This window comes from Pithys albifrons, chromosome 1, assembly GCF_047495875.1.
Source record: "Pithys albifrons albifrons isolate INPA30051 chromosome 1, PitAlb_v1, whole genome shotgun sequence".
NCBI lineage: Eukaryota > Metazoa > Chordata > Aves > Passeriformes > Thamnophilidae > Pithys > Pithys albifrons.
Window position 1 is genome coordinate 88,675,427 of NC_092458.1, and position 22,767 is coordinate 88,698,193.

The window sequence follows — 22,767 nt, forward strand, 5'->3', positions numbered from 1 at the left end:
AATCTCATTTCTTACACAAGTCTTGCACGTGTCAGTGACAAGACAGACCTGCATCATGGTGCAAAGATCCTGTGTTTTCCAGTGAGCCTGGAGTTGTGGCTATTTACTGATTTCATTTTTTTAAGGGAGATATTTAAAAATTTAATGTGACAGTGAAAAAAATGAAATCATTTAAATGCTCAGGATATTCATTCCTATTAAAATATTTAACTGTTGAATTCTAATATGCAAAAAAAAAATTACATTAAACCAGCAGAGCTGCATCTGATTTAGGCAGAGATAAACAGTGGCTCGCCCTAACTAAGGTTGGATACAATGCTTTCCTCCTGAAGAGGCCAGGGAGGCAGTCTGTGTATGTCATAACACATTTTACCACCTCTACCCAGTGCAGTCACTGCAGGATGAAAAGTTCTGATGAAGGGTTTTTTGCCTTGTTTAAAGCCATTCACACCATCTGCAGGCTCTAAAGGGGAGTCACCTTAGAGAATTGTATTAGTGTAATTATGAGTGTTGTTGTTACCCTCAGTGTTGCACAGGGCTTTACAGTGGTGGAGTGACAGCTTCTGTTGTCAGTGAAACTCTGATGTGGTGCTCAGGCACTCCTGAGCCACACCTCTTCTGACAGATCCTGTATTCTCTTGGTGGCACTGCTATTAGATGTCTTAAGAGTCCAACCATGGACAGGTGACTCACAGTATCTGGGCTTACCTGTTGTCATTTGGCCAAGCTGAGTTTGTAACAGTTGCCAAGGCAGTGAAAGGTGAAGTACCTGGTGGCTTCTTCTCCTGTGGTGTGTTATCCTGATTTCCTTAACTGGATGCTGTTGGGAGTAGGAAGTGGCAGAAAGTTATGGGCAAAGTCAGAATGTCTACAGGTTCTTATGCCAGTGTGAATTTATAGAATCATAGAATGGTTTGGAGGGCAGTCCCATGGTCTAATGGAGAGCATTCTGGACTCTGAATCCCAAGGACATGAGTTCCAGTCTCAGTGGGACCATCCCCTGGCAGTTCAATGCCTCCCTGCCATCCCATCCCGTCACATCTCGGATGCTCAGCAGGGTCAGCCACGGTTAGTACCGGGGGCTGTGACAGTCCCGAGGACTTCCCTGTCACTGTCCAAGCTCGCTCGGCCGTGGCAAATGGACCTCAGGACTGAAATGGTGGGGCCAGTTCTGTGCACGCTGTGCCTCACCTAAAACATCCCCTGCACAGGCTGGAAGGGCACACCCACATGGGGAGAGCCCTGCCCAAATCTGCGTTCGCTAAGTCTGGCCATACATACATAATGGTTTGGTTTGGAAGAGACCCTGAAGATCATCTAGTTCAAACACTCCTGCCCTGTGCAGGGACATCTTTCGCTAAACCATGTTGCTCAGTGTCCCATCTTGGTGCCCCAGCCTGGTCTTGAACACTCACACAGATGGGGCATCCACAGCCTCTCTGGGCAACCTGTTCCAGTTCCTTGTTTGCCATGTGTTTACTTGCAGGTGAGCTCTTCTTTTTCCTGTGCTTTCCTGCTCACAAAATCCTAGGATGAAAACAGAGCTGCTGAGTTTCTCTGGCATCTTCTCTTCCTCAGTGGTAGCTTAAACCCCTGTTTTTCCTGTCTGGTATGCCTGTGTTGCCTCAACATTGCCCTGGAGGCCTTCTCCTCAGTCTGTCCCCAAGCACTTCTGTGGCTGCAGTGCTGCAAAGGATTAGCATCCTGCTGCTGAGACCAGACATTCCATGTGAAATTAATTTAGATGGTTCTGCTGTTCAGCAAGCTGATACCAGCCCTTCCCCTTTGTCAAAGTGAAAAACAAGAGGAAAAGGAGTTATCCCCTTTCCCTGGCCCCTCTGGGGTGAATCTTCTGTTACATCTGTGACCAAGCAACCAAATGAATAGTCCCAATCTGAAACTTGTTTGCACCTCTAAGTGTAACACAGAAATTCCTGACTATGTTGATTCTGGCTAAGTAGGAACTGATCCCAGTGACTTCTGTTAGCAAGTGCAGTCTTGGGAGAGTAAGTGAATTGTTTCAGCTGTACCTGAGGAAGAGTGAGAAGAAAACTACCTGAAACAATGCAATTTGTGATCCTCCAGCACCAAGGAGGACTAACACCAGTATGGAACCTATACTCCCAAGGCAACTGGCCCATTGAATTGTCTTTAATTTCCCATGGGAAAATAATAATACTCGAGTTAGAAGGATGAACAACTGAGTACAGAGACAAGCAACATGCAGTGTCCAGTCTCTACGTTAGGCTCAGATGAAGATGTGGGTATGCTGAAACAGCCCAGAGCCATACTGGAGCAGGTGGGGACAAGCAAACCTGCTGCAAAGGTGTGTTTCCTTCCTAATGATAATGAGAGAAAGATGCTTTATGCTTCAGTATTGGGATACAAAGCCCTCGTAGCTCATATGCTTAAAACTAAAGTGTGTGGGGTGGTGGGGAGGGTGGTCCTTCTCTGGTCCCAGAGTTGATGGAGATCTCTCCTCCAAGAGAAGTGGGGAAAGTGCTGTGTAAGGGTTAAGGACTGCAAGGATTAAAATGCTGCAGCCCCAGGCCCTCTGCAGCATGGCCTCTGCCTCTTTGAATACCAGGTGGAATTCTGATAAGCAGTCAACTGCTTGACTCTACAATCCCCCTAAAATATTTTAAATGGCAAAACAATTCACATCATGTATAACTGAAAAAAAGCCAAGATTCCTAATGCAATTTAGACATAGCTATGGAGGAGGTGGCTTTGCTTGGAAGGACATTATGTACGAAAACGAGGGGAAGGGGATTGTATCAGATGATCCACAGCAAACTGTCTGCCAGCCCAGCATCTGCTTTTAATCGGCTAATCAAATCCTGTTTGAAGCCTTTCTCAGCTGTGCTTCCCTTGAAAACCAGATTCCTCATCCAGATGTGGCAGGACTTGCCATTACAGTGTGATTAACACAAGAGAAGCAAAACTCAGAATGTTACTGTGTGCTCAGTACTTTCACCTCGGTGTTATGAGAAGTCCTTGCTCCAGAAAGATGTAAATAGCAGAGCCTCTTCTCCTTCATTCTTCCCATCCATGGTAGTAGTTTATCCTCTACTTTTTTGGGGGTAGCAAGGAAGGTTGTTAAATACACACCCCTGTGCTCTGGAAGGAGGTACTCCTGAAGCGTCAAACAGTTCAGTGTCCCCTAATACTGATCCTTCTGAGTGGAAATGTTTTTGGAAACAAGGTCTGACTTTGTATCCAGGTAGGCAATCATGACTAGCATGAGCCATGTTGTGTGGAAATGGTGTGGATAGACTGTTCCTGAACTGGAGACCTGAGCCAGTGTACACATCAGTTGTGTATTGTGTCTGTGTTAGTCAGTGTGGCCCTGACACATCTCTGCATGGTACTTGCAGCTCAGCTGTTACCTGCATATGTGATTTTCCAATAAACCATTAAGGAAACGATGGGAAAATGTGATGCACTTAATCTCAGCCCATTGGGAAGGTCCTGTAACTCGCTCAGACCTGGCGTGAATGGCAAACATTCAGAAGAAAGGCTCAGCATGACCTTTTTGCTCTTTCTACACTGTTGTTGGGTTTTTTTCCAGAAAGCAAACCCAACTTTTATGTAGCCAGTGAGGAGAATGATATACTTGTTGACCTTTTAATGAAGCCTGGAGTGATGAACTCAACAACTCTGCTGGGCCCAACTGTGTGGCCTGTCCCCAAGCAGTAGGTGTCCTGTGTTGTCCATCTTTTAAAAAAAAAAAACCTTTGTGCCTGGTACATTCAGGAGGGGGATCCCAGGTATGTTTGGGGAACATTTTGGGTGAAGGGCCTTCATGGTTACTATAAACATGAGCTGCTACCCAAGCTGCAATTCTTGCCTGGCACATGGGTACTGTGTGGTCAGTGCAACTAGGCTGTAATCTGGCCTTCTGCTTGAAGAAAGGGGTGAAGGTGAAGGTTCAAATGTGGCTGTAGTGCTAAGTAGAGCTACTATCAATAAGATCATTCACAATTGAGTCATATTTGTGGAATCTCTTTGGTTTCTAGTGTGGCACCTGTAACAAACACCTACCAAAAAGCAATGCTGCACAAAAGCAGATGTCCTGCCCTGGTGTTAGATACTCATTCCACAGAACATGCCCAGTGTTGTCCATCACTTTATGATGCTTATTTTCTTGAAAGAGATGGTTGCAAAGGCTGTTTCTCAGCAGAATGTTTGCAGAACAAGGAGCTCATAACTCATGTGGTTTAAAGGTTAATAGCATCATCTGGCTGCTGTAACAACTTGGACACACTTAGGCATTGCTCATACTTTGGCTGGAAAAGCTGTTTTTACATCATCTGAACAGGTTTGCTTATTGGCAAGTAAGATGTTACCCTGTCTGCCCAAAAAGGACATTTCAAAGGTGTCTTTGCATATTGAAGACTATCACTAATGAACGTCTTCACAAGAACAGGGAAGGTACGGTGTGGCCCCTTGACTGAATTAAGACTGGTAGTAAAGGAGATGCCTGGCTGGCATTTATTAGCTCTGCTGGTTCTCTGCCTCATTGATCCATCAGCATCCTGCAGGTTCTCTTGCTCATTGATCCATTGTCATCTTCCTTGGAGATAAGGTGGGCAGTCTGGGACAGGGATATCCATAGCACTTGAACCTGCTCTTCTGAGCAGCAATAGCAAGCAAAGTGTAACCCAACTCTGCCCTCAAAGGCATATACATCCTATGTGGATTTAGGAGTTCCTAGAAGTTCTTGGGCCACCTCTTCAGTAAGCTGCAAGGCCCCAGAGATAAGCCAGTAAAAGGAGATCCCAAAAGAGTGTCATTGAACTAGTCTGGCAAGTGCTCACCCAAGCATAGAAGAGCAGAGACAGAAACCTCAGACCCTGAGGTCACTTCAATCTGCTGCTGTCGGTAATTAAAGCCTAATCAGTCTGGCCCATCCAACCCCTTGAGTCTGCAAGGGTGGGGAAAACTGTCAGAACTGAAATTCTCCCTGACAGTGCTCTGCATTGCAGACGAGGAGCAATCCCCCTTTTCTGGTCCCAGTGAACTTCAGAGGGTTCTTCCAAAGGTGGCTGGACAGTGCATTTCAGGCATATGAGCCTCTCTGGAATTGTTGGATGAAAACCCATCCAGAAGTTCATACCTACTGTCAGTATGACATATGAACTTGGTGAGAGGCTACTGAGCAGAGACCAACTGATGGTCAACATCACAGTTTGAACAATAAATTAAACAAGAATTTCTCTTAAGTCCAGAGCAGTAAGAGAGCACAAAGCAGAAGAGCTGCTCCTTTATGAGAACAGACAAGAACATTTGAAAAATTCAAACATATTTTATGGTGATGGTAGGATAGCTTCTTTTGGCAGAACCCAGTGAAGTAGTTGCTTTGAAGGGAAATGCTCCATGTCCTGTTATGGTAGATTTGTTTGCACTTGAGCATTTCCTTGAACTGAACTCTGTTACAGCAGCACACCAAAACATTTTTGAGGTGCACATCCAAGAGCTTTTAAAATAATAAAATTTCAAATGCCAACAACAGACAACTACAAAGCAGAATACGTAGAAATGTTCTGCAGCCTGACTGGTGCAGTGGCAGCTGTCAGGGGCACCTGTTGATGCCAGCTCAGGCCTGCAGAACCCAGCGGTATGGGGTGGGTAATCAGTCTAGCAGTGCATCCTGAGACCTGAAGAAGATGGAGGAGATTGTGCAGACGGAGTGGTTATGAATAAGATGCCCTCAATCATTTTTAGAGCACATGATGCAATTAGGCAAGTTCTTCTCTGGTGCACTGCATTTAGGTGGTCTCGCTCTGTGCACTGTCATCATCACTGTTATTGTTAGCCAGCAAAACTAGTTACATAGTCATTACAGGAGCAACAGTGCAGAAATATTTGGCAATTGGCAATGAACCTTCAAAGTGACTTGCTAAAAACAGACTTTGGGGCTGTTCCCCGGAAAAACCCATTGCTCCCTCCTGCCCCATCCTCCAGTGGCCCATTTCCAAGGAGCTCAAACTACAACACCTTTTCAACACCTATCTTGGAAAGGTATGTCAATGTTTGCTGAGGGATGCAAGTTATTTTAATGATTCAGAGGGGCAGCAAGCAGTGCAACTAGAAATAATCCTTACAACTCTCAAAAATACACTGCAGCCAGCAGCAAGGTTTTCTGATGGAGGGCTGCATCCTCAGCCTGGTCTTGCAATGCTCATCATCCAACCCAAGGAAATACACTGCAGACCTGGAGCAACCAGTGAGGACAACATGGGCAGTGAGCAGTTCCAGTGACACCCTGCAGCCCCCTGCAGATTTAGACCATCATTGTTAAATTAAGCATATTGACTCTTGAGGTTTGGAGGCTTTCAATTGGGTTTTCTTGGGTGAGGAAGAACAAAGCTCTTTAGAAGCCCCCTCCCACAGCATCTGTGAATGGAAAGCATGTCTGTACCTGGGGACTGCCAGGGAGATCAGTCCCAAGCCCACGGCTGCACTGCCCAGCTGGGAGCTCATGCTGCTCCAACACATCCCTCTCTGGATGCCAGCAGCCCATGCAGTCTAAACAGCACAGAGTCTGCTGTGTCTGGCAAATCCCAGGAGTGGAGCAGCTGTAGCCACTCCAGGACAGCAGTAAAGGGACGTGCACATGAATCCAGGGAGAATCATTCTATTCTCCTGGCACTACAGCAAGCCCTAATGGGAAGCAGCCCACACGAGCTTTTGAAGAATGAACTCACCAGGAGACTCTGCTCTGATCAGCCTCCAACCCTCTCATCTGCTTAGGAGAAATAATAAACTGGGACATACGAGTTATTTTCATAAGCACAGTCAAGTAACCTCACATAGGGAGAGCTGGCAGGGACGGAGAGGGCAATGTTGGAGCTGCTCCCCCAAGGATCAGGAAATGCAACAAGGAGCCTGCACAGCCCCAGAAAATCTCTAGGTCCCCTTGGGAAGATGCAGGAAGGGGTCAGGGGAATGAGGTGGTCTGTTTCCCAAGGTCAAAAAAGCTGCTGATTTTTTTTAACCTGGGCTCAGTTCTGGCTCATGCAGGCTGATTGTCCCAGAACAGACATCCACCTGCCTCAGGGTGGGCAGGGACAGTGTGGGCAGGCACGTGGCTGGCAGTGCTGATATGGCACAACCAGTCAGGTTGTGGGCATCTTCTTGTGACTGCCCAGAAAATGAGCCAGAAAGAACAGGGTCATATTCAACTAAAGTAATCTTTGAGGATGTTATTTGATGGCCCAAACTATGTTGCTCATGAGATTTCCATTTCTTTTTTCATTTTAAATGTTTCACTTTTTTAAACCTTATTACTTTTCTTTTAGCATTTGCTTTCCTGCTGACAGACAATTTTTTGAGAGGTCACATCCAGTTCACTTCCATCCACCCTATTCTTTGACTTTCCAAGCCAAGTAAGACATATTTGACTTCCTATTCTGGAAAAAAATGAAAAACAAAAAAATTGTCACAGACCCATCTGTTTAGCTAAGGGCACCACATGCCAGGAGTGGCAGCACAGTGAATGGGGAACTGTGTCTGAGTCTACACTGGTACTGAAGTTCAGGCCCTCATCCCCACCCCTGTCACTAAGCAGGCCAGGCACAGGGCACCCAGCAGGGATGGGCTTCAGTGCAGCTGGGCCTCAGGGTGGACAGTCCCAGGGCTGAGGCACAGGGAAGATGAGCATCTGCCACTGCATTGCTGCTCTGGGGGGGCAGTGCTGATAGGGGTGACCCTGAGCCTGGTCACACCCAAATGCATTTCCCTCCTCTTTCCAAGACCCAGGGGCAGCAATTCAGCTATCTTGCTTTCCCGAAAAAAAAGCTTCAGCAGCTAAAGCTCCATTTGCATTTTGCAAAAGCTCCTCAGCTGGGCAAAGCCAGTGGTCAAACAGGCAAGAGGTTTTCCAAAGCAAGTTTTAATCCTTCCCAAAAGACCAGCCATATTAGCTAAACTGAAGAGTCTTCCCCAGGCAGGAAAAGGGCTCTTCGTGCAGAGTGCATCAGTCCTTTGCAACATTACTGCCAGAGGCAGACAGGGCATGGCAGTACCTTGTCATCTCCAGAAGGTCACAGATAATTTGAAACTCTGGCAAGTTTTAGTTGGAGGGCTTTTACTTTCTGACCTATAAAACTCCCAAGGTAGCCAAGAAGAGGCTTGGGGTTTGGGGTTTGGGGGGGGGGGGGTGTTAAAATATGGATTTGGTTTTTAATCCTGTGTTGAGTTCTCCTTGCATAACCTGCTTTCCCTAAGATCTCCTGTCTTACTCCTGTTTGGTGCAGAAGATGGTCAGATAAGGATACACAGAGATGGAAGCCCTCCCCATTGCCAGGTGAAGCAGTGAGCACTCCTCGAGTTTTCACATGAAGTGCTTCTTGTGACCACTTGCCAGACATCTGGAGACAAACAGCTGCTAAAAGGAACCAACATAAAACATGGATGTTTTGAATTGTTTGTTCGACTAAAGAATTTTTGAGCCTCTTGGTTGTTCTTGTTTTTCCCCTTGCTTGAATTGTGTCAAAAGTCTTCCAGGAAAAAGATAAAAAATCAAGACCTAATTTCCTAAATATAATAAAAATTAAATCACAAAAAAAAAAAGAGAAGGAAAGAAAATAAGAACCCAAAGTCTGACAAAGTTCCAGATATTTGTATCTGCTTCTAACAAACAACCAAAACCATCTCCCAAACAAAGCAACTGTCCTCCCTCCTCCTTCTTGCATGGTGGGCTAGAAAGTCTACTCTCTTTTCAGCTTTATTGCTGCTTTTCCAAGAAAAAAGTTTTCAAGTTGGAGACAGAATTAAATGAGTTAATTTATGCCAGCAATTTGCATTGAGACATCAAAATAGCTTGCCCACCATCTTAGAAAACTGCAGAACCAAAGGGCTTATACCCCTACCTGGCAAATCTCCAGAGGCAAAAAATGAAGGACAAGCAAAGATGCATTTAGAAAATCCATAAACCCACTGATTGCAGCCAAGGGCTGCCAGCTGCAGAGCAAATGCCATCATCTCACAAACCCAACAGTGTTCAGCTGAGGCAGTCCAAAAGTGACTAAAAGAGAACAAACTGATTTGGACTTACCTTTGCAAGGTAATCTGCAGACACAGTGTATGGATATAGGCTTGTGGGGAATTTTTTTCTTTCTGGCCATTCTGCCAAAGGTTGTTAAAATAGATACTGGAACCTTACTTGCTAGTACAAGGCCATATGGACTTTGCTTGTTGGTTTCTGTACTACATGTTTAAGAAGGATCAAAGCCCGTGAGTTCTGCCTCCTGTGGTACAAGGGGAGAAGTTCTTCCATGGCTTGAGACCGAGCAAAGGGGTAGAAAAACAGACAGGAATATTTGATCAGGCTTGCAGGGCAGTGATTAACCTAAAGATGATTTGGGTTTAGACTAGCAATGAGCATGGCTGGAGGGACGTGCATCTTTTGTGAAAGCACCACGTGCAGTTTCTCTTCAACACCTCAGCATATCCCATGCTTTCACAATTGTACGAACCTCTTCCTGCCTGGGAGCAGCACACAGCAGCTCAGTAGACCCCATTTTTAATTGGTTTTGGCCCACTTGAACTGATGGTCCTAATTGTCCAGGCCAGCAGCACCTGGCCCAGAGACCTACACAGCAGGCTCTGCCCCAGGAGTGATGCCAGAGGCCACCAGCAGAGCCACATGCCTGGCCTGAGCCCCGGATGTCAGCACTTGGGAGAGGGGGTAGTGCCATTACTGCTTCCCTGGGATTCAGCTTCTGCAGCATCCCAAAACATGATGTGACTCTTGAGCTACAGCACAAGCTCAAGGATTTTTTTCCCCCTTTCTGAGATAAAAGTTGAAGTCACTAAGCCTGGGGACACATGCCAGGGCAGTGAGCATTGCCAGCAGCTGGATACACTCACTCAAGGTCTCTCCAGAGGGTCTGTGGCTGGGAAAAGGGTCCCATCCCAGCATGGAGCCTTTCCTTACTGCCTCCTCAAGGTCTTTCCAGGATTTTTTCCCCCAGGACAAAATGTCAACAACCTGGCACACAGCTGGTGTTTAGTCTGACCTTGGTGCTGTGTCTCCAGCGTGCGGCTGCCTCGCAGGGATCACTGGCTCTCAGGCATTTTGCACTGCAGAGCTCGCAGGGAGCAACTGAGCTGGGGGGTTACAGCATCTCCTTAGCACTAGTGCTGGCTGCCCTGCAAAGCTAAGAGGCAGCTCCTGGGGTCCTGTGTGCAGGAACACGAGAGGACTGGCACCCAGCATAGGGCAAAGCAGCCAAGAGGCTCAGCCAGCACCATGAACTCCATCAGATGCACCATGGCTGCCATCCACAGCTGCCAAACTCTATGAAAAGCTCTGACATCCCTTCAAAGAGTCCCTTCCTGTTGCAAAACTGAGGCATTGGCCAACAGGGCAAGTTGCTGACTCCATCCTCTGTGCTGTATCACTCACACACAAGAACACAAGTCCTCCTGGTATCACAGGATATCCTTTTGGTGGGACCACACATTGGGCAGTTCCACATTCCCAAAGGAACAAGCACCTCTGGGAGCCACACTCACAGATTTTTCAGATTGGTAGCTGGGATGGACTATGCACAGCTCAGGAACTTCCCAAGCTGGTAACTAGGTTCATCCACACATCCCCTGCAGGGTGGATGGGCACATCTCCCTTCAGCCACCCACCAGCCCCAGCCTCCCCAGGATGGGATGCAGATGAGTGCAGGCTGTGGGCAGCACTGGGCACACAGAGGTCTGGGCTCAGCGTTGGGAAACAGCAGAGCCAGACCACTGAAGAGCCATGCATGGAGCAGGCACTGCATGAGCCACAGACCTCTTGGCAGGACACCACTCTGGCAGCAGTGCCCAAGGGGTGCTGGGACAGAGGCTCAGCCCATCACCAGGCTGAACCAAGGACACAGCAGCACATAGAGGATTTTGCTGGTGTATGGCATTTTGCTTGCAAGTCACCCGCTAGCTCCCCAGAGAGCTGGGTGGTTTGAAGGCATCACATAATACCTTTACTTACAGACCCTCACCCAACTCATCCAGCTGCCTGAGTGTGGATCATCTCCATCTGCCCCACTCAAACCCTGCAGCTACAGGTCACCACACCTACAGCAGTGGACAGAGAGGAGCAGAGTCCCACTGCTATGGGCTCCCTGTTGGCTATGGCCCCCATCCATCTGCTGGTCCTCAGGTTAGGGCACAAAAACAGGGCAGGAATGGTTTCTGGGGTGTAGGAATACAGGAAAGAGGTGGGACAAATTCCTTATCTCAGATGCAGAGAGGCAGCTTCACTTCCCACACTGTCTACAGGCATGAGGGAAAGGAGGAGGAAGATGGGCACCAAAATATTTTCCAGAGGTTGCTACAGGGCCCACTCACTCACACACCACCAGAAACACCTGGTTTAGGCTTTGGCCGGGAGTCTGAGCCATCATGCATGTGTGGGAGTTCACAGCTGGTTGTTCTCTTATCCCCCTGTTCAGTACATTATCAGTACCTGGAACGCTATGAAAGCTTTCACGCAGGCTGCACCTGCCCCTCTAACTTTATCCCATTTTAGCTGCCATGTCCTCTTGCAGAGAGACTGTTTTGAGTTAGAAAAGGCCATGGAGAGATGAGCTGTTTCCAGGCACAAACACTGCTGTACCACCACCTGGGGCCAAAAGCAGCCAGCCCGGATGACAAAGCAGGTCAGAGAGGCTTGTGCTTCACAGGACACTGACAGCCCCCAAGTGTCCTGGCTTCAGTGTAGCCAGGAGGCTCCTGTCTATGAAGAGTTTCCTTTTTGGCTCTGACTTTTCAGGGAAACCTGACCTCTTCTCCAGGGCTATGGCATGGCCATGATGAGCATGGTACCTGCTACCCACGCTGCTGTTGTGCCAGTGGGAAAGCCAACCACGTGCAATCCTTCAACAGAGAGGGTCTTCTGGTACTGCTGGTGTTCTGATGGTCTCTACTTGAGCACAAGCCAGCTTTTGCCTAGATTCAGCCCTAAGAAAGTTGTAAGTCTGGCCCTAGGTTCAGAGTTCCCCCTTTCCATTTTCTCAGGCCATGTCCAACACACAGGTACCTCATTCCAAGCCATGTCCAAGCCTACAGAGAGCTACAGGTGGCTCTCCTTATGCAGAGCCATGTCTGAGACAGCCAGGGTGCACAAGCTCAACTCTACAGCAGCTCCCTCAGGCTTAGAGGGGCAGCAATTTACCAGTTGCAACCACAAGCTGTGTTAGCCCCATGTTATCTCGGAAAACCAAACCACACCAGGGAGGGGAGACATTTCTTTGCTTCACTTTGCCATAGTGTGGGTCTTCTCCCCAGGGAGAGCTGGAGTAGGGCACGCCTCATTGAGGGGCTGAGGAAGAGGTTGCTGAGCACTACAACCCTCCCTGTAACAGCTTCCAGGGACTGAGACTGGAGCCACCTTGGCCCATGTCATGCTTCACCAAGCCAGCCCTTTCACCATGGGAAAGCTCTGGCCAGACCTGTCAGAGAGGCCAAGAAGAGTGCACAGCACCTTAACTCTTGGTTCAGGAGCCAGCTGCAAGGCTGCCCCAAACTGCCAGTTGGGGTCATGCTTGGCTGTTCTTATAGCAGCAGCAGAGGCAGCAGTGGAGATGGGGAGGAGGTGGGGGCTCCACCAGAGGTGAGGGACTTGCATGGCATTGGACATGCCACCATGGAGGGCACTGTGAAACTCATGTCCTGCATAGCAACAAGACTGCCTGTAATGGGCTATTTTGCTCCCTGTAGACTAAATTGGGCCCTGTGGCCAGCACCAGCTTCACTGCTGAGAAGCCAAGGTAAGGGGAAGCGAAAGCCACAGGCACTGTGACACCTGCTCTGACTCACTGTTTCACTTGTCTCTCCCTCAGGAAACCTTGAGTTGCTATATTTGAGCACTGATTATGTCCTGGCTCTGTTCTTATCGTTGTTTGTGAAGTTTGACTGAGTTCACACACTCTTGTGTACACAATGTGCCACCCTCTGGCTGCCAGGGAGCACTCACAGCTGACTGGGGTGTCCCCCTCCACCACAGGGACACAGGCTCCTGGGGAGGGTGGAATTACTGTCCCCAGGCCTTCTGCACCACCAACATCCCAGTGCACATATGAACCTGGAGAGGAGCTGCCAAAAGCCCAGGCTGGGCACAGGCAGGCGATTTGACCTCCCCCTTCCTGCATGGCAAGAGGTGCCCAGAGATGGTGGGTACTGGCCCTTGTCCTGCAAGGCACAGCACCCCCATAGAAAAGACAGGACAGCTGCCACAGGAGCTCTGCATTTTGAGAAGGAGAGAATGGGGATAAAACCAGCAGAGCAGTCCCTCCAAAGGGGTGTGAAGGGGAGGCTCTCAGGGGATGAATAGGGGTGAGCAAGCAGAGGCTGTAAGGATTGGGCTCTGTTGGAGAGGAGGGAGAATAAAGGATGGCCACTAAGCCCCAGGCCATGCTGGGTGGGTGGGTGGGTGGGTGGGTGGGTGGGTGAGCTGCTCAATGCTCTGTTGTTCCCTTTCCTGTTCCTGAGGGTGATAATAATGATTTTTCCACCTTAGGAGGCCTGTCAGCCTGGAGAGGGCTGTTCCACAGCATAATCCCTCTTCCTTTCAATCTCATCCCATGGTAGCTTTTCCTCTATATCTATTTTTCTACCATTGAATTATTTAATCATTCTAGGAGTCAAAAATCACTCAAAACAACCTAGGCTTTCAAGCCAAACCCCAAGACCCCTCAGTCTTTTTCTCCCCAGACAGAGGGGTCTCGCTGGGAGGAGGCAGCTGAATCCTCCCCAACTAGCACAGTAGGGCACACACCAGTCAGAGCTTTTACAGGCAGATGAAGAAAAGTTATCTGTGTATCCAGCTCTTTTCTTCCACTGACACTTCCCTGGGCAGGCTGATCTAGTCCTGACCTCTCTATCCTTCATTACACATTCTCCCTTCAGATATTGTCTGTCTTTCACACACTGGTATCTCCCATATTTCTGTACAAACACCTGCACAGGAACCCATACCAGCATGACTTACCCATTTTTTTTCCACCACATGCCAAGGGGATTAGAAGTTACTACCCAAACAGTGCTGCAAGCTAAGAATGTGGTCTCTGATCCCAGAGAGCAAGTAGACTGAAAAAGAGCAGGGATCTCACACTGTAAAACAGAAAGGGGAATCTACTATTCAAAACCAACATCCAGGTAAGTGTTCCCTTTTAAGGGTTCTCAGCTGGCTGGAAACAAGTCCCTAATGGCTTTTGATCAGCATACACTGAGGAGCTGAGGTGGGAAAACTCTTCTTCTCATATTTGTTCTATTACAGTCCCAGACCTGAGTTACCTTTTCTGTGCAGCAGCCTACTAAAAAGGATTTGCCTTGAGACTTTGCTTGTCTGTGCTTTTTGAGGAAGAAGCAGAGAAATGCTTGCAAGGCCATGCTGCAGGAAAGACTGCTTCACAGGCAGTGTAGAGGAGAGCCTGCATGGACACAGAATAGTAAGATCCAAAAAAAGGGACTTTACCGTGTGACTATTTAAATTTTCTCCTCTTTCCTTCTCTTTTCAGGTCTCCACCAAATAAAAGTGGGACTACTTTCTTCTCTTTTACTGAAAGGCAAGGTCCTTGTGAGACTCTCACACTGAAAGGATTACACAAAATTGTATTACCTATTTGTGGCTGAGGAAGTGATAGCCATGTGCCATAGCTGTGAGTATCATAAAATATCCTGAGTTGGAAGGAAGCCACAAGAATCATTGAGTAGGTGGATACACAGTATTTGTACAGGTGATAGGTACGAGAAAAGCCCTGAGAAGGCTGAAAATGAGGATTCATCTTCCCTTTACACATCTAATCACAAGAGAATGTGAGGATGATTTGCAAAACTCAGGAGTTCTGTTGCAGACAGGCTTCAAAGGGAATGTCTCCACCTTGGAGGCTCCAATGCGTAGATGTGGCACTTGGGGACATGGTTTAGTGGTGGATTTGCAGTGCTGGGTTAACAGTTGGACTGAGTGACCTTAGAGGTCTTTTCCAACCTAAATGATTCTGTGACTCACTTCAACCCTTCCATTAGCTGTAAGCTGGTACTTGCTCAGTGAGCAAATATGCAGCTTCAGTCTCTTACTGTGCGATCAGTGCCCGCCCTGAGCTCAAGAAAAAGACTGTCTTCAGAAAGACTAGGAGGAAGAGGTCCTGAAAAATGACCCTGCTGAACTCCTTCCTAAACTTCTCACTCCCTGGCTAACCACCCCCGCAGCGTCTCTGCCTCATTTTTTGAGATTTCTCCATCAAATGAGGGAGCTCTTAAGGGAGTTAATTATTTCTCTTAATTAAAGGATATATGCAACACCCAAACTTCCTACACACACACAGACCTCCCGGACCCGCCCGTGTGACCGCGCCGGGCTCCACGGTCCCTCCCCGGTGCCCGCAGGTGCCCCGGGGTGCGGGCGGTCCCCGCCGAGAGCCGGGCGGGTGAGGGCGCTGTCCGCGGTCCTGAGCGCCCCGCTCCGCTCCCGGCGCTTCCCGGGGCCATGGAGGGGCAGCCCCGGGCAACGGGGACGGCTGTGCTTAGGCGAAGGTGGGTGACATGTTAAAAAACACCAACCAACCAAGAAAAACAAAAAAGAGGGGGGGTGAAATTTAAATTGGAATTTAACATTGGAAAACGATTTTGATGCATGACTTTCTCCAATCGCTTCCAGCTCAGGGGTATCATCATCTTCCAATCCTATAGTACAAAATTGTTATGTTCCAGTCCTCTGGTGTACTTCACGGCATACTCAACACATATTCTGAAGTAAATTCCCTCAGTAGCTGGGAAATTTGCTTCAGAATATGTATGGCCAGACTTGGCAAACACAGATTTGGGCAGGGCTCTCCCCACGTGGGTGTGCCCTTCCAGCCTGCGCAGGGGATTTTTTAGGTGAGGCACAGCGTGCGCAGAACTGGCCCCACCATTTCAGTCCTGAGGTCCATCTGCCACGGCCGAGTGAGCTTGGACAGTGACAGGGAAGTCCTCGGGACTGTCACAGCCCCCGGTACTAACCGGGGCTGACCCTGCTGAGCATCCGAGATGTGACGGGATGGGATGGCAGGGAGGCATTGAACTGCCAGGGGATGGTCCCACTGAGACTGGAACTCAGGTCCTTGGGATTCAGAGTCCAGAGTGCTCTCCTTTACACCATGGGACCGCCCCTTCAGAATATGGGTTGAGTATGAAAAAGCCCACTGGTGAGCCTTTCTGAACTTTGCAGCAGCCTGGAGAGCAAAGGGGGGAAGTGTTGAGGTTAGGAGTTTTGGAAAAACCACTTTTGTAAGGATTCATAGTTAACTGCCCTTACAGCTTTCAACAAGCTGTCCTCCTTAGAGATATTTACAATTTCAGTCTCTCCAGGGCTCTCTCTGCCCTAAAATTACTGCAATAGGTAAAACGAGACTTGTGGCAGGGGTGGCACACTTACCACTGGCCCAAATAGGCACATGCAGCTGCTGAAAGTGTGCGTGATATGTAGGACAGTAATAAAAAATGACTCAGGGATTCCCCCATGGAACACAGCAGGCACACACAAGTAGAGTGAGTCACAGCTCATTCATTGGGACAATTAAACAGAGACAAAAATCAGAGGAGGATGACTTATCTAAGCCTTAAAATGGGCTTTTAAATGCTTATCTCTCTTCTTTCTCTTACCTGTAGAGTCCACGTTTCTCTAAAATGAGAAACTGAAAACAGTTTTCCTCGTTAACAACATTTATTTAGGGCAAGCTCGTTACAGTGGCTTTTAGCTAAAGTTGTTGTCTCCCTTGCATGTGGCTGCATGTGGAAATACAGCTCTTCATCTATCTAATATATTCCTCCTAAAGAACTTTTCCCATTTGAAAATGTACTTTTTCTCCAAAAAGTTTTTTTCCTATCTGTCTTCCTCAGAATTTTCTCCTGTTGGAGTATCCAGGTTTTAGAGACACACCATAACACACCAAACCACTAGCAGGAACACACTGTTTCACACCCTAAAGACTAACAATTAGGTAGTCCAAAACCAGCTTCCAGACTCCTGATGGCTCCTCGCTGAACCAGTCTTATGTGTATGGCCACCAACCCCTTCTCAGCACTGACTGGTTTTCTCCTGATGGTCCCTAAAAGTTTTTGAGCCATTTTCACTTCAAAATGAAGGAATCCTTGAAGTCCATGGGGCTAGCAATGACTTTACTCAACTGTGGACTAAAGATAGTTGGAGAAAAATGGTTAGGAGCATGGGCTAAACATGCTCCAAAGATGTGGATTGCTTGTGTTTCTGGGTCAGACTTTTCCCCTGAACCTCTGCTCCTGCCAGGGCAGCAGGGCTTCCTGGCACACACATGGAAAAAACGAAAGCCAGAACAAGTGGATCCCTCAGCTTCAGGTGAGAGTGGAAGACAGATGATGCAAAGACTTCTGTCCAGAGAAGAGCAACAAGGCTGGTGAAGGGACTGGAGCACAAGTCCTATAGGGAGAGGCTGAGGGAGCTGGGGGTGTTTAGCCTGGAGAAGAGGAGGCTCAGAGGTGACCTCATCACTGTCTAGAACTACCTGAAGGGAAGTTCTGGCCAGGTGGGGGTTGGTCTCTTCTCCCAGGCACTCAGCAATAGGACAAGGGGGCACGGGCTCAAACTCTGCCAGGGGAAATTGAAGTTGGAGATCAGAAAAAAATTCTTTGCAGAGAGAGTAATCAGGCATTGGAATGGGCTGCCCAGAGAGGTGGCGGATTCCCCATCCCTGGAGGTTTTTAAACTGAGATTGGCCGTGGCACTGAGTGCCATGACCTGGTAAATGGACTGGAGTTGGACCAAGGGTTGGACTTGATGATCTCGGGAGGTCTTTTCCAACCCAATCAATTCTATGATTCTGTTCTCTGTAGGGAAAATCTCCATCCTGATTCCTGGAGGTCTTTGGCTGGAGGAATTGCTGACACCCATCTGGACACAGAGTGGAGGAGGAGACTCAGGCAACCTACAAAAATGGACCCATGTCATCATCACAGAAAGGATAAAATGCCTTCCAGTGAGCTTGGAAGAACATTCCTGGAATTTTTGTCATATTTCTAGCAGTTTGGGATAAGAAGCAATGTTGTAAAGGTTAATCAGAAGTTGAGTTCAGACTCCAGATAACCAGAAGCCAAAGCATCAATGAGTGAAAAAACACCAGGCAGATTTTGCAGCCAAGCACTGACACCATGGGCTGCCTCGTCCCACAGTAAGCCCCAGCACAGGACACAACACTCCCTGAAGTGCCACAAGCAGCTTATTTTAGGTGGCTGTATGTCAGGAACCCTCAGCCAAAACAAACCCCCCAGGCTTACTTCAGTGCACCTTTTTAAAGAAAAGAATTTGTATGACTTCTCTTTTGTGAAAGGAAAATATTCTTGTCAGCCTGAGCAATATTTCACCATGATTTTTAAAAGGAAAAACTGCCTTCACTCTGAAGCATAGGAAGTAAAACATTGGCCTGAATAACAGTCATACCTACTTCTAGCTGCTCTTCTCACCTACAACATGAATCTCTGGGTGGTATCTGGGAGCCAGGCTGCAACCAACACTTACCCAAAGAAAAATTAAAATGAAAACTATACAATAAAAGTAAGACTTTAGCTCTTTAAAAGTATTTTCAATAATAAGGGTCCTCTATACATTAAAAGCAGTTCTTAAAATGTTTGTTTACATCGTTTATAGAGCAGTTACACCTTGTTTTCTCAGTGCTTGAGTTCCCTGGTCACTCTATACTGTGAGAATGAAGATTTGGTTACAGTCTAGGTAATCTGCCAGCATTCTGGCATGTCTGGATTCTCAAGAATCCATTGCTACGGAAATAAAAAGGAAATTGAACCACTGGAAAAATTAAAAAAGTATGTTAGGTTGCTATGGAGCCTGATTAAATTCAGAGGTAAGGTTTAACTTGCCATTTAACTCACATTATTTGGAGGTAAGATTTAACATGACACTTAATTCACATCATTGTGCAGTGGATATGACAGGACATTGAAGGGTCTCATGCTGCTGCTTAGTGCTCAGTAGCACCCCAGGTCCTCTCTAAAACAGCAGAAATCCTCTCCCCAAGATGCAGAATGGGCACTGCCACCTTCCAGGCAGCTCTGGCCACACAAAACTAAACATCTTTCTGCAGTTTCTCAGTCCTCTGATAGCACTTTTAAAGGTAGGGCCACTTCAATGGGAATAAAATTCAGCCACTTAAGCCAGAGTGTTTCATACAGTTTCATGAGCCAGTGCTATTGCACTGCAGCCTATTTGAGATATGTTACAATGCAATACATGCAGCAATGAACCTTCTCCTCTGAGATGGTCCCTCTTGCAAATTAAGCATTGTTTGCAGTCTGTCAAACATGCCTGAAACAGCCTGAAGAACAGTCATAATCAAGAAAACAGGTTTCAATTGTTTTTCTATAGTTTTTCTCTGATTCAACTGTAGGCCAGTCTAATGCATTGTAACAGTACTTCTCCATGGATATGGACATTTTGACAGTAAAGGCCTTAAACTCTCTGATGGTGGTCTGGTATTTAAATACTGCAAATTAGTCAAACAGTCCCTGAGATGAACTAGAGACCCTTTCAATACTCATATATTCCTTATTAGCAGTAAGTAAATTCAGTAATCAGACAGTAAATGCCTTCAAAACAAAAGCAGCCATTCTGGAATTAAAAGTCAGAACTTCACAAGCAGTTTCACAGTTAAAGGCAAGGCACACCAGTAGTTAATGAAAGAAATTCATGCTAATTTATGAAAGAAAAATTTTAACTAAACGCATGTTTTTGCCTGGTACTCAATTAAAACAAACATTCAAGCTCTGGTCAACTGAAACTCCTAACCATAGTGGCAATTATACCCATATTGCAATCTTTTATTCCTACCCAGACAACAAAAGTCTGGCTGAGAATTCTGAGGGTTCACACCATAACTTCTGAGGAGAGCCACAAGTAGCACACAGTAACAGAAGAGCACGTTTGCTACCCTGATTTTATATTTGAATTGAGTATTGCACAAAGTTAGGAATTATACACGTGGAGCATCATAAATGTGGGCATGACACAGACTCCTGCAAGCTCTGCTGGAATGCTGCTGCAGTGTTAAGTCTGGCTGTAAGAAGGTGGAACACCTCTACTTCAAAACTGTGGTTCCCCACTACTTCTGTGTGGATTTTTAAACACCTGCATCCTTCTATTTGATTTCTGAAAGGTCCCTGTACCATTCAGCCCCCTATTCCTTTCACCCCATCAACAGGCAGAGCTTCCAAAACTTCTACACCGGCACTGCCAGCAAGTCTCTCTGTTACCAAAGTGTGGTTCTTCCTCTCTTCAGGGCTAGTTTTTTGGTCTGGGAAATGGCAGTAAATAGGAATTCTTTTTAATCAGAGAAGTACTGCAAGGAGGGAGGCTAACCACCAATTTGAAGCATGCACATCCTTAGCTGGATATTACTTCACATTCAAATTTTCCTCTGCTCCAAAACAGACATTGGTTTTTTTACAAGTAATGTTTCTCTGGAGTAGGTCCATGAATTTGCTGCCAGAGGCTGAGGCCCATGAGCACGTGTTGCTCCCACGGATCAGACAGGACTGGGGAAACACAGTGCAGCACAGCTGGGCAGCAGGACAGCAGTAACACAGGAGCCCATGTCACTCATGCCAGCCAGGCCCTCAGCAAATCCCTCACAGCATTTAACAAACTCCCACTGGGGTCACAGGGAATTTGGGCAGTGGGATCAATGGCAGGCTCTCATCCCAAAAATCACTTATTTTCCCCCAGTCTTAAGAAAAGCTGTTCAGGAGGAGAAAGCAGAAGGGAACTCATGAGGTCTTGAGAGCTACATCAGTGCTGGAAATTAGTCAGGGCTATACAACCTGGAGGGAGCCCCATATAAGCAGCAAAACAGACAGGCTGTGATTACTAACGTATGTGATGGCAAGAGCAGAAACATGGAGCTCTTTGCTTTGGCCGTGTCGCAGATTTGTGCCCCAGAGATACTTGTCACTGCAGAGTTTTAGATGTGGGGTTGAAGGGGAAAGGACTGAGGAACTGCTGTCAAGCACTGACAGAATATAAGCTTTCTTTGCCCTCTCTACTCTGTATTTGCAAAACAAGTAAATACTCCTAAAATAACCTGTGTTCAGTACCTCTGTGGACTTTGTGCTGACGCTGGTTTTAAACCACCTGCAAGTTTCAAAGTGCCCACAACCACCTCATATATCCTTCAGGATGCAAGAATAGCTCAAATCTGTTAGCACAATGCAACACTGAAGTCAGCATGACAGTAACAATGAAGATGAGTTACTCTGTCTTATACATTATGACTATTTGCCCACAGAATCCAGACAAAATGTTTTTCTAATACCACCAAGTGCAAAATACCACATCTGGAAACCAGAAGCACAGATGTTGTTCAATATCAGAAGGGAGAGGCTGCCTCAAAAACAACAGATGGACTCAAGTCACCATGAGTATCTGACTTTGGGAAACCATAATGCCATAGAGAAAATGGTGGACAGAGTTTGTGGGCACAAACATCAAGAGGCTGAACAGCAATCTTAGCACTATTTTTTATCTGTGGTATATAGAGCACTAGGCTAGCAACTGGTCCTGAGTCCTGAGACACAGAAATCACAAAGTCACACAAGAAAACAATTACAGTTTCTGAATTCAATATATACAACATAAAGCTTCCAGTGCCCATTTTCTGCAGTTCATCCAAGAACTGATGAGATTAGTGGATAGCATGAGACAGTCTGGGACTTTCCAGTCTGGTTGATAAGCATGAAGCAATCCACAAGCCAAAGATGAAGTTCCAGGACCAATGTGGAAACAAAAACGCAATTCTCTAATAACCATAACCAAATATTAGAACAAGTTCTCCAAGTACACAATGAATTGCCACTATCTTTAGGACAAGCTCGGACAACTTTCCAGGAGGCACACTCAGATATAACTTTCAGAAAAAGTCTGTTAGATAAGCAATAGAGAGGCAGTGGAGAAGGGAATCATTGCAGGTGGACAGTCAATTCTGAAGCAAGAAGGGCATCCAGGAAGGGACCAGCCTCTGGGTGTGATTCACACATGACATATTCAACCCACTCAGAAGACTTACCTTGCTGCATGGGGCAGTGACTGAATCAGAGGTCTGATACTTCAACCATTCTCTTGCAAGGGTGACAATTTTCCCTTTCCATGAGGTACAATCAAGCTTTGGGAGTCTCCTAAAGTGTGCAGGAGTTTCTACAGGAGTTTCTCAGTAACAAAAAGCCATCGCCACAGATTAGACCAGTCAGCTTCCTTGTCCTCTGTCTTGGCCAGCCTTCTCCCAGAGCTGGCCCTTCTCCATTTTTCAAGCAGTGGGGTGGCATGGATTATCCCCCAATCTATTTATCAAGGAAAAAAAACTCAGCACAGCATTTTGCAGCACAGCCTGAGCCAACAAGTTTCTGCTGGTTTACTAAATCACCTCACAAAGAGTCAGTGCAGTAACACAACTAAGGTGTAGGTTTCCTTAACCTGCGTGCAACCCAGTTTAGGCATTAGCAGCCACTTTCCACACAGTTTTTGGCAAGACTCACTTGGTGTGGTGACTCAACTCTTTCCTACTAGGAAAATTACTAAGATTTGGCAGGTTAAGTACTCCCTTAGCTGGGCAGTCTTGCCTATAGGATACTGAACTCATCCCTTTCTTGCTGAGATGGAGCAGAACAGATGATAGGATTTCTACTGCAGCAAAACACAACTGCTATGTTTAAAACCTATACTTAAGTGGTATGTGCTGGATAAATAAAAAT